Consider the following 13,966-nt stretch of genomic DNA (forward strand, 5'->3'; position numbering starts at 1 on the left):
CACTCAGCCCAGCAAATTTGATCTCACCTCGCACAGTTTTATCGAGAGTTAGTTCAGTAGCCGAATGCCACATTACTACTGTATGCTTTATGACATGAGTGTACTTCATATGCAAATAGACCTCAACAGTCATCAACAAGAGCGCTGGGAGCCATGCCGTTTAGACTGGTGAGTGATGTGGTTTACAGTACGGGCGTTCGGTGGCTTGCGGTTCGCCCATCTACAGGACACTACATGCGGCGAAAAATGCTGTCAAATGACAGGAATTTGAGGATTAGAGGTGATGATTACGTGAGATTCCCAAACCGCGGTTATGTGCTTATGCAGTAACAAAATATTATAGCATTTTCAAACAACACGGAAATCCGTAACAGAAACAGTGTATTGACATATATCACACTTTTCAGCTATGACACACTACTGCCGCATTATAATATCTGAAACACTGAACATGAAAGCTGAATAGGATGAGGGATGGTCGGAATTAGATGAAGGTAAGATTCTCTTAATGAGGAGCGGGGCGTGATAGCCGAGTGGCGTAGCCACTGACTTCTCAGTAAGGAGGCTGAATTGACTCAGTCTTAATTAATGTTATTTTTTTTCAAATGAGAAGTCACGTCCCTGTGGTTCGGATTGCACACAAGCCTAGAGATCTCTCTCGTGGCTATGATCACGATATTAAGAGCCACGTAAAAATCAAGTTTCTTCGCTTCTTAACACGGATGGTAGTTTAAGGACTTTAAGCTCGTAATATTGGACCTATTATTATTAGACATTTGATTATTATTATTATTATTATTATTATTATTATTATTATTATTATTATTATTATTATTATTATTATTCATGGCATTTCACCCCAGTTTATTGGAGTCGGCATTTATTGTGGATTTGGCCCAGTTTTATAGCCGGATGCCCTTCCTCACACGAATCCTATGTAGACTGTTGCGTTTTTCTGTGGTCGTTGGTAGTGTGAAGAGTTCCATATAAATGAAGAGAAGTGCATTCAGTCGAATGCAAATAGCCCGGCCCCCAGCCAAATAAATTAACGATACGCAGTTAAAATAATCGTCCCGGCCGTAGTCCTCTGAATCGAAGACCAGATCGCTGACTATTCAGCCAAGGAAGTAGATTTTATGGAACATATCTATGGTCGTCAAATTAACAACATTAAAAGTAAGACTCGAACTGAAGAAGGTGGGTTAAAAGCAGGTCAAGAAGCAGGACACTAATTCTTCGTTTTGCAATTTAAATGGTGCAATCCAGCAGGTGTTCTCAACTTTAGATTTGTGAGTGCCTTCAAACTGAATAACCTCAGTAATATTCTTGTTTTAAAACTTTACCAGGTTAATGGGAGCCTTAAACTTGAATGTTACTTAGAATTTAATTGATGGCCATGGATAAGTCGCTTGTAGATACACTTAGACTGTCCTGTAGATGTGAATCACTGTTAATCGTGATCGTGCTTTCTCGCACGGGTGGGTTACCCAAAGTACTTGGAACCTTTTGGTACTTGTACTTGTTCGGAAACCATGGACATTTCTGACTGGTTCCGATGACCATACTCCATAGCTGTGCCTCCAACTGCACGTACCCGGGGAGGATAAGGAATTAAAAGGAGTAATTTTGATTCTAAGACTAAAGAACTGAAAATATGACCCGAATCCGATCACCCAGTCCTCGGACAGTTGACTGAGTGAGATGACCGCCATCGCAGTTTGTAAATTTAGTCTGATTGTGGCATTGATTGAATCACTCTGGATATCATCAAAGTTGTTTTGTTCAAGTTGCCGATCTTATGTCTCCAAAAACTGCCGTTCTAACATCAAAGAGCTGAGTGTAACTCTCTCGCGTGTCGACCACCATAGCAGAAACGGTTGAAACACCAGTCCGAAAATCATCCATCCTACAATCCCGATCACTTTATGAGAAGCTACCCTCTAAGTTGAGTAATTTTATCCTGAAGCACGATGAATTTTAACGACTGTATCTTGTGTAGTTTTCATTATACTTGTTCGTCCGTACTGCTTTGAGATCTTCGGAGGACAGCAACAAGCAGCTTCCACTGTAGTGTGCGTCACACTGTGAGAAGCCACTATTTATCTTATCATTTTACGTCTTAGAATTGGTAAAATTAACGTAAGTGATGAAATCCCCAAACGAATAGGCTTACTCTGTGCAAATAGATAGGTGATTTTAGATCCTTAGTCTCGATAACTGTAGACGAAAGCTAAACATGATGTACAGGATTTTAGTGGGACATGTGCCCCTGAAACGTAGCCTCTGTCAAGATTTGATGAAAGAAAAAGCTCGTTATCTTTGAGAGAATAATTTTGAGATGCACTTTATACCTAGAAGAAAACGGGGTATAGAGAAGGAGATACAACCCGAACTTAACAGCCTCTTTAAAGAACAAAATATTGTTAAATATCATGAAAATAAAGAGGCTAGAGTGGGCTGGACATGTACAGCACAACGTGTCAACGATAATAGGATAATGAAGAAGATATTTAATACGTTGTCATAAGGATCTTGGAAATATAGACTTGGTTGACCAAAGCTGAGGTGGGAGTAAAATGTGCAGCAGGACACCAGGATACTAGAAATGTTTTGACCGGAAGGCTTCTCAATAAAGCCATGCATATCTGCGACCCAGCTAGGGTTGGAGATGTAGGGTGAGTTAAAATATCAGGTTTCACGGAACAGCAGGTAAAATGGCCATACTGAAGATAAGAAGGTTGCACAGCTGGGCGGACATAACGAGGAAACCACCTCTGTACGTACAAGGAACGACGGAGAATGGGGAAGGTGCTGAGAAAGCACATCGTAAGAAGTACGGTGATATATTCAATAAACAAGCTGACTCAGGTGGCATGTAAGTCGATAGAGACGAAGGCGACCAACTAACTAGCAAGGGTTTACAAGGTAGGTCTAGCTTGGTCTTGTGGCCAGGCAGAGGTAGAACACATTTCAAGACAATTTTCCTAATAATTTCAGAGCAACTGTAGGAAGGACAATAGAGAATAGTGAGGTTTTTGAAAGCTTAATATTATTACGTTCACAAAGTTTACGAACCAAACCAAACCAAACCCCATGGCACTACAGCCCTGGAAGGGCCTTGACCTACCAAGCGACCGCTGCTCAGCCTGAAGACCTGCAGATAACGAGGTGTTGTGTTGTCAGCACGACGAGTCCTCTCGGCCGTTATTCTTGGTTGTCTAGACTGGGGTCGCTATCTCACCGTCAGATAGCTCCTCAATTCTAATCACGTAGGCTGAGTGGACCTCGAACCAGCCCTCAGGTCCAGGTAAAATCCCTGACCTGGCCGGGAATCGGACCCGGGGCCTCCGAGTAAGAGACAAGCACGTTACCCCTACACCACGGGGCCGGCTCACAAAGTTGACGGCCGTATTTTATTGAATTAAAACATTGGTAGCTATTTGGAGATATCTCAGTAGAATTATATGAAGGGCTCTAGAAAATATTTTAGGATCACAACAACTTTAAGAGCAAGAAACGTTATAGACTTGACGACATGCTGATTGTTCTCAACTAACAGTAGGGCCTAATGTTGGTCCTGTAATACTCTACTCAATGAAATAATATTGCAGAAAATATTATAAATGATCAGTTAAAAAGAGGTAGGTTAATTGGTGTAGTGTACTTAGATAACATTCAGCAGTACACTGTTCTGGTTCCTATAAAGCACTGTAACATCCATAAGTTCAATCTAACTTTCTTAGACGTCAGAAGATCCATGCTAATAAAATTTAGCGTTGTATACGGAACCACTCGCCCTTACTTTAATATTTGCGCCATATTAACGTACATAGTATTTTAAAGGTAACTTATTATTAGAACTTAGAATGTACTTCGACAAGCACCCATGTAATATTTCATAATAAGGCGCAAATTGAGCTATTTCCTAGGCTCTGTCTGGATGATGCATTTCTATACCGATTATCTATCTCACTCCCTTCATTAGAATTTCCGAAAAGCAATTGACAAATGAAACATGTAATGTAGACGTGGATGTAGGTCCATGTAGTCGACACAGCTCTTTCAGTTAGTTGTGTACACAAGTAAGTCTCCCATTACGAATTGATGCTGGTGAAATGAGAAAGCTCCGAGATTTTCTTGGCCTGTAAACAGCTCGTTAACTAATTGCTTGGCCTCAGCTACTTGTAATTTGTACAGCTTATTTTGACATGAACAGGGACAAGTCGACTTAATTTGCATAGTGTCCACGCCCAGAAGAAACAATCTTTAAACTGTCCTTTAACGACTTGTTCGCTACAAAAGCTAGGAGATTTAACATTTTCACATCATATCAAAGTCACCGTGATATGTTTATTTACAGGGTGTCTCTCCTTCCATAGTTTATTTTCGTTACTGAAGGTTTAAGAACTAACAGTTAATGAATTCGACGCCAGCAATTGTTTGCAGGAATTTGCCACCGCAGCTTAGTCCAGGGGCGTACAAACTATGTGTGCAATGCCTCACCACTAAGATCTTTCTTTCTTCCATTAAATATACTTTGTACAAAACAACTGACTTCCAAAGTGTATAATATACCTACGTGTCGCATGTAAATAATCATATTAATAATAATAATAATAATGATAATAATAATAAGCGTCATCGTCATCATCATCATCATCATCATTACGTCGTTACCTAATAAAATTTGCACTGGAATGCGATAGGTTAAACCGACGTAGAATTCAACAAGGAATATGGTCCTAAAAGCGTGCCTTTTTAACGGAATTACAATTTTATATCAGTCGCCACAGTTCCAAGTAAATTTGTTATATACGGCATGACAGTTTAATTAATCTGGGGTCAGTAATCATTATATTGACCAAATTTGAATATCGCCAGAAGATTTTCCATAAAGAATACGTAATACTATTTAGGTGCAGTGTCTCCCAAACTGTTAAATGACTTGGATTACATACGAAATTGTGCGGATCATAAAGTAAAAATTATCTGTATTAATATCAACTTCCACCGATGTAGTTCGTCTGCTGACATTTCAAGTGAAATCCTGGAAGGTTAAACAAATCGCTTGCATACCTAACACATCAAAAATGTTTTGAATATTGGGGGACCGAGCTCGATAGCTGCAGTCGCCTAAGTGCAGCCAGTATCCAGTATTGGGGAGATAGTAGGTTCGAACCCCACTATCGGCAGCCCTGAAGATGGTTTTCCGTGGTTTCCCATTTTCACACCAGGCAAATGCTGGGGCTGTACCTTAATTAAGGCCACAGCCGCTTCCTTCCCACTCCTAGCCCTTTCCTATCCCATCGTCGCCATAAGACCTATCTGTGTCGGTGCGACGTAAAGCAACTAGCAATATATATATTGTGGTATTAGGCACGTTATGTGGTAGGACGTATGTAGTCCGCTTGTAAATTGTATAGAGTACTGTATACTGTATGCTCATTTACAACACAGCGGATCTCGCTGCTCACGGTCTGTGTTGAGCCTGGGGAGTGTTATGCCATTTCAGGCGAAGTAGTGTATACCGTGCAGTACGAGGTTCAGCTAGTGTGTACGTTTCATGCGCAATGCGCTTTTCCCAGTTTGACCTAGCCGGAATTATGGCATTGATTCAGAGTGGATGTACACAAATATCACGCATCATAGGGATTGTCCAAAGTGCAATGCCAAAATTGTGGAAAAGTTTCCGTGGGACCAGTGACGTGACAGGCCGACCGATGGAAGGACGACCAAAGGTGACAATGCCACTTCTAGATCGATATATTCGCGTAATTGCACAGAGGAGATCAACTTCGACTACTCAGCAATTATGAGATGATTTATTGAGGGCAACCGTGGTCCGAGTATCTGCACAAACTGTACGCAATCGGCTGCAAAATGCCGAGTTAAGGTCTCTTCGACCGATTCGACGTGTTCCATTAGAGAATCATCTTCGTGTTGAGAGGAGAAGATGAGCCATACAGCATTTTAACTGGGGTTTATATGAATGGCGTAATATCATGTTTTCAGATGAGACACGATATCACTTAGGCCAGGTACACGACGACAAACGGTGTGGAGACGTGAATGACGCGGTGAAAAGTGCCAGTATGTTCAAGAGGTGCACACATTTGTGGTGTAATGTTTTCGGCTAGAATTATGCATGTCCGTCGTACACCTTGATAAAAATTCGAGGCACGTTAGCTGCCCAGTGGTATACCGATAAAAATTATTCTACCGTTTGTACAACCCTTTAGGGATGAATATGGTGCTGAATTCGTAAACGACAATGCTCGCCCTCATCGAGGTGCATGAATGGAGAGGCGAGTATCAATTATATGAATTGGCCAGCTAATTCACTGAACATGAACTCCATTGAGCATGTCTAGAACAGGTAATAATAATAATTTCGTGTGGCTGTTTCTAGTCGGGTGCAGCCCTTGTAAGGCAAACCCTCCGATGAGGGTGGGCGACATCTGCCATTTGTAGGTAACTGCATGTTATTGTGGTGGATGATACTATTATATGTGTTTTGTGAGTTACAGGGTTGTTGGGGACAGCACAAACACCAAGTCCCAGAACCAAGGGAATTGACCATTTAAGGTTAAAATCGAACCCGGGTCCCTCTGGACCAAAGGCCAGTACGCTAACCATTCATCCATGGAGTCGGAGTCTAAAACAAGTTGAAAACGGTTGTTTTTGATTGTCCATAACCTCCACACACACTCTTAGACCTCACTAGAGTTGCCCAGAAGGAATGGGACGTTCTTGCCCAAGATGACGATCGTAAGGATACCAGAGTGTGTCAGAGACCCGAACCACAATAGAGGAGGCCATGCACACTACTAAAGAACAATGAAGAACGGACAAACTTCATTAAAATTAAAATAAATAAAAATTTAAGCTTTTCATTATTACTGTTTATTTGCGCTAGATGTTGGAAGAAAAATATCTGAGTTTGTAAAAGTTTGCATTATTAGTCTCTGTGTCTCTGTGATACAATAAACAACATTCTCTAACTTCATTATAATTTCATTGCACTCTAGATATTCCAACATTTTTTCCTGTGTACATTGTACGTACAGGGTTATTGACCTAAGACGTTACACGGAAATAACTTCTAAACCATTAAAGATATCGGCATTCTGTTTTCATATTCGTAAATGGTACCCGAGAACTTGTAAATGTAAGTGCTACATATTTTCATGGGGTGATAAATAACCGAGATATTGATACTAAATCCATATTTTTAAATAGAACGACACAAATTCATACAGCTGGTCTAAAAGTTCAACTGCGCACAAGTTCAAATGTGCAAGTATTTTCAAAATCGGTCAGTTAGCGCTGTTTTGCATCAGACAGCGTGACGTCGGGTAAAGACATATTGATGCGCAAGCAGGTTCTTGGGTGTGATTACAGCCGCAGAACGGATACCAAGAATGTAAGCATATCGTACAGTTGTGATGGGTTTGCAAAGTGACAGGCGAACTCATGACAGGACAGGGAGGTGTGATGTTTTTAAAAGGAAAAAAGTAATTACTTTGACTTCAAAGGAACATAACGAATGCTATAATTGTCACTGGTTTGAGTATACTTCTGTATGAATTGAGAAATAAACATAATACAGGACACCGGAAGAGCTCCTTGTAGAAAAGAAAATGAATAATGTCCGAATAATCTCCCTTCCCCGTTGTGTGTTCGCCAGTCATACAATAACGTTACACACCCAGGGTATTGTAACGGTTCAAATCCCGTTACAAGATGATATCTGTATTTTTATTATTGTATGATTTTATCTGTATTATTATTATTATTATTATTATTATTATTATTATTATTATTATTATTATTATTATGTCAGTATTATTATTATGTTATCTGTGATATTGTTACTATTATTGTAATTATCAGTCTTATTTAATTCGATTTTGCAATTGCCTGTTGCTTGCAAGATTGTACTTAGATGTATGCATATATACGTATGTGTAGAGTAACACTCAATACCTGTACAGTGAGAATTGTTGTATATATCAGAGATTGGGTGTGACGTTGGGACATTGTGCAAGATTAGTGGCGATTCTGCCAAGTCATCGCCGCGCCATGGCTATGTCATCGTATTTATTTAGATATGCGCTCAAGGAGTTAGCCGCCTCCGGGCTATTTCACCACTGTATGTAATATTTGCCGCGTTGTGGGAGTATGTCATGGTTATTTCTGGAGATTACGTAGCTGTGTCAACCAACGTCTATATAAGGTGGGTGCATATTGTAGCGTCAGTCATTAGTTATACGGATGCAGTACAGTGAAGTAGTCTACTAGATCAAGAGGCCTTAGTTGGTCAGTCAACCAGTGTGAACGAGAGATGGTGAAGACTCAGTGAGCCATTATTGGTCATTGAGAGAGTGAGACCAAATGGTTGGTCCGTCACTTAGTGGAAGACACGGACGCAAGGGCTTACCATGAAGTCAGAGAGGGCAACCCAGGACCTACCAAGAGGTAATACCATATTGACTTACAAAGAAGTCAGATGAGATGGAGAAGAAGCAGTCACAAGGATGTATCACCAAGTTAGGCGTGACACATCTACAGTAAACACCAGATCAAAGGAATACGTCGTAATTACACTAAAGTGTTGAAGATACAGTCAAGTGAATAAGTGAGGGAAATATTTCGTATAAATTGTTAAATGTCCGGTCAAGAAGAATTCAAATTCATGCCTAGTTTCTTTCAGTTGCAATGTCATAATTTCACATTCTCATCTGTTTTATCGCAACAAGACTCACTATTTTTTGATATATTATTTAAAGAATATATATTGTTCTATCAAACGAATTCATAGTTTCATTTCATTGACAGTAAAATATCTTAACCTCAAAATTAATGGGGAAACCGAACGCCAATCTCCTTTTCCCAGAACTTATATGGTATGTTGTCAAAAGTAAGCTTATTACCCCACACCCTGTTAGTTTTAGTATTAAAAAGTCACAGTATGTTACGATACATCACATTATGCGTAGGATAGTTTACAGTAAATGCCTGGTATTCGTTCTGTGGCTGTAATCAGTTCTAGGAAACAGCTTGCATGCCAATACGTCCTTGGCCTACGGTACGCTGTCTGATGCGGCACGCAATGGCCCAAACGCGGTCTTATTGATATCTCAAAAAGTAACTGTCCTATTTTTAAAATACTTAGATATTTCAACTTGTACGCAGTTGAACGTTTAGGCCAGCTGTAGGCATTCCTGTCGTTCTATTTAAGAATATGGAGTTGGTATCAATATCTCAGTTATTATCGCCCCATAAGAATAAGCAGCACGTTATTTTACAAGACCCTGGGTGCCATTTACAAATATGAAAACAGAATCCCATTTGCTCGGTATTTATCAGTAAATCATTACTTTTAAATATATATAAATAAAACATATTCCTGAAATGACTATCACTACCATTTAACTTTATATTCAGCTCTTCTTGTTCAAACTCATCACTTAGAAATGGGGCTTGACACCCAACAGGCAGCTGATAAAATTAATATCACAATATCAAGGAAGAAAGGCAATATACACTTATGATTCTAAAATAAGATATAGGCAATAGAAAGAGTAATATTTGATATTCTACTGGACGAATACTATGGCTGATTTATTTTAATTTTTCCGGGTGATACAGAATGTGCTACCAGAAATATTTAACATGCCAACAATGACGAATATTTTCGTCCATACTCCAAAAATCGACTACCTCAGTCAGGAACGAACTTGTGAACTTGGGATCATGGGTCGGATATTTTGCCACTGGTTCACCGTGGCTATTATATATGATACTAGCAAGATACCCGTGCTTTGCTACGGTATTATAGACCTACTGAAATTTATAATTGAATGTTTAACGTTTTGTATATAATTCTCTGAAATTCGCGATCTGACTCGTTTTCTGAGAGAATCCACTAAAATTCGCGATCTGACTCGTTATCTGAGAGATTACGGCAAAGTTCCAGCCATTTTTCAATCTTTCTTTCCAGCAATCGATTTCGTACTTCCCGGGCTAGGCCCAGTCAGTTAGGTCCCTAAATCTTTGCCATCTTTTCCTATAAGCATTTTTAATATGGATCAAATCCTTGAGGAGATCCGGCGTGGTGTCGTCTTGGGTGCCTTGGCGGTACTGAACCCGCGTGCGGACTGTATTCGTAGTCATTACCCGGCTAGATGTTCAGGACCTCACAGTAAGATGCAAGACCGCCACTTGGCGGTAAATTACATCTGCTGCCATTGTCATTGCTGACTATGTGACCAGCACTATCGTCGCGTGTAGGCCAATACGCGGGATTTCTGGCGATACGAATGGTATACTTCCGTGCATTATAGACCTTATTATAGAGGTGAACAATTGCACCGTCAATATCATTCCTATCGTTTATTTCAAATGTGTTTAAATTTTTACTTACATGCCAGGAGAATCTACTGTAATCTAAGAACGTTCTCCAAAAGAAAATGTGGCTCTTGGAACGAACCCAGGAATGATCGTTTTATTATCAGAATAAGTACGTTGAAAATCCACAGCCTGTTTCCAGCCATTCGACCGGGTCAGGAATAGAATGAATGAAGCCCCATCTAGCGGCAGGGATAGAAATTTTGTCGGCTGCCGAAGCCATTCCCTCTCCTCTGGGTCAATGATTAATAAATGACAAATGGAATGATATTGGAGAGTGTTGCCGGAATGAATGATGACAGAGAAAACCGGAGTACCCGGAGAAAAACCTGTCCCGCCTCCGATTTGACCAGCACAAATATCACATCCCCATAAAAATAATTCACTTTTTCACTCCTTTTCACAATCTCCCCCCCCCCCAATTTAATTTTCCGGCAAAAAATACTTGTTTCTTTAAAATTAAAGGATCTTCTAAACACCACTTATCATGACTCTAGCATCTTCAGTTTTTGAGATTTGTGTCCTCATAAAAGTAATTAAACTCCTTTTCACTCCCACCCCCCCAAGAGGGTTTCCCCACCAAAACGCGTTTGTCTTTGTTTTTAAAGGGGATCTAAATACCAATTTTGACGTCTGTAACAACTTTAGTTTTTATTAGATGTAAGTAACCCCCCCGCCCGCCCGAGTGGTTTTACTGCAAACAGTAAATAAACGTTTCTTTATTTTTAATACAGATAAAAATACCATTTTTCACTCCTGTACATGTTAAGTTTTTGAGATACACTGTAGAAATTCTCATTTTAAAATTTCACCCCCTTTTTAGTGGATTTTCCAAAAACAAATCACTTTTGTTTCTTTACTTTTACAGGAGATTCCAAATACTGATGTTTACGTCTGTAATATTTTACGTTTCAGAGATATACTGGAGACAATGTATTTCTAAAAATTCACCGCAATTTGTCACTCCTGTTTAACCCCATTAATTGGATTTTCCGAAAACAAAAAATACGTGGTTCTTTATTTGTAAGGAAATCCCGGATACCAATTTTCAGTTCTGTAATATCTTCAGTTTCTGAGATATAAATATCCTCATTAAAGGCATTCAATCCATTTTTCTTCCTTTTTCACCCCTCCTACTGGGATATTCAGAGAACAAAATGTACGTGTTTCTTTATTTCTAAAGGAGATTCTAAATATCAATTTTTACATCTGAAAAATTTTAACCTTTTGAGATATAGATACACTCATTTAAAAAGTTTCACCCCCCTTTTCTCCCGCCGACTATTTGTATTTTCCAAAAACAAAAATTACGTGTTTCTTTACTTTTAAAGGAGATATCAAATACCAATTTACGCGTCTGTAATATCTTCAGTTTCTGTTATATAAGTATCCTCTTTAACGGCATTCCACTATTTTTGACCCCTTTTCACCCCTCTTATTCGGACTTTCCGAAAACAAAATAATACGTGTTTCTTTATTTCTAAAAGGAGATTCTAAACACCAATTTTTACATCTGTATACTTTTAAAGTTTTTAGATATAGATACACTCATTTTAAAAATTCACCCCCCCTTTTCCCCTCATTATTGGATTTTCCAAAAACAAAAAAACGTGTTTCTTTATTTTTTAAAGGAGATCCCAAACACCAATTTTCAGATCTGTAATATCTTCAGTTTCTGAAATATAAATAGCCTCATTAAAGGCATTCAACAAATTTTTCACCTTTTCACCCCTTCTATATGGATTTTCCGGATACAAAAAATACGTGTTCCTTTATTTTTAAAGGAGATTCTAAATACCAATTTTTACATCTGTAAACTTTTAAAGTTCTGCGATATAGATACACTCATTTTAAAAAAATTCCCCCATTTCACCCGCTCAGGGCCGGAATATCCAAAAATCCGCCCTTAGCGAGCACCTACATTGTAATATAAATGTATCCTCAAAATTTCATTTCTTCATGTCCAGTATTTCTGGCTCGGCGATGATGAATCAGTCAGTCAGTCAGTCAGTCAGTCAGTCAGTGAGTCAGTCAGACAGTCAGTTAGTCAGGACAAGTTATTTTATATATGTATATATAGATTGAATGCTCGATATTAAATCACTTCTATCGTAAGACGTTATTTGCTGGATCGCAGCACAATCGGAACCTCAAATTGGTACGCAGGCCGCCTAGATGGTTCCTCTGGATATGGTCTGAGAATCCGTAACACAGGTCATACGAGTATTATTATTATTATTATTATTATTATTATTATTATTATTATTATTATTATTATTATTATTATACAATTATTTACTTCGCACCGACACGGTTAGGTCTTATGGCGACATTGGAACAGTAAAGGCCAGGGAGTGAGAAGGAATCGCAGTAGCCTTAATTAAGGCACAGCCCTCAGCATTTGCCCCGTGTGGGAATGGGAAACAACGGAAAACCATCTTCAGGGTTACCGACAGTGGGGTTCGAACCCATTACCTCCCGAATTCAAGCTCACAACTGCGTGCCCCTAATCGCATGGCCACCTCGCCCGGTATTATTATTATTATTATTATTATTATTATTATTATTATTATTATTATTATTATTATTATTATTATTATTATTATTATTGTTAACCTAATATAGTAATGAGCACGGTGAACTATCAAAATCAAGTGCATTAATTGCAATCCCGTTCTATATCCGTAAGTCATATTTTGAAGTTTTTCACGTGAATTTATTGTAAGGAACTGGAGACCAATGGTATCGTAAAATGACCAATAATTCACGTCAATTAGGTTGTAGATTAAGCAATGAATGACTCTTAGTGAAGCGGAGTATCTTACACATACTCACTACCTACCACTGTTTTATTGCAGTGTTGTCGCTATTCAAATATTTCAAAGTTCACCCACTTTATGAGATTTCCTTCCTTTTCAGTAGTCTTCCTTCCTGCTGCTGGAGAAGACGTCTCCTCGGTTTCTTTCTATTTTTACTTATGTCGAGGTAATATAAATCAGCAAGAGCGTTAGGTGACATGAAAATGTCGTGACCGCTGGGATAAATGTGAGTCTCAGTTTTAAAGATGCCGAGCCATCCTTCTCGGCCTCACATCAGACACTTCACTCCCGTAGATTGCTTACGGGAGGTAAAACCTGCTGAGCTCGCACGGCGCCTACTCTGACTAATGTCGAGGCTGGCTGCCTGACTGAGTGACGATACAGGAGACAATCCTCATAGTCGCTTGCTCAGTCGTACTTGGCTGATTTCCTCTAGTAATTACACGGTTCTAATAAAGTGTAACGAGGTGTGTTAATCAAGGAACAACAATATTAAGTTCAAGGCAACACACATTACAAGATTCAAAGCACTAAACGCCGTCAAGCGGCTCTAAAACACGTTTTGCGGCGGAGATAACAATGACTAATAGGCTTGAAGTTAAACTAGAAATTACCATGTTACGTTACAAGAAGAACAAAATGGCGTTGTATACCTATTTACAAGAATACGAGAACTTTTATTCTTGTTTTATCAACTGATTAATATTATGTTTGTATGGTGGAGAATAAAGTGGATG

This window comes from Anabrus simplex, chromosome 2, assembly GCF_040414725.1.
Source record: "Anabrus simplex isolate iqAnaSimp1 chromosome 2, ASM4041472v1, whole genome shotgun sequence".
NCBI classification, from domain to species: Eukaryota; Metazoa; Arthropoda; class Insecta; order Orthoptera; family Tettigoniidae; genus Anabrus; species Anabrus simplex.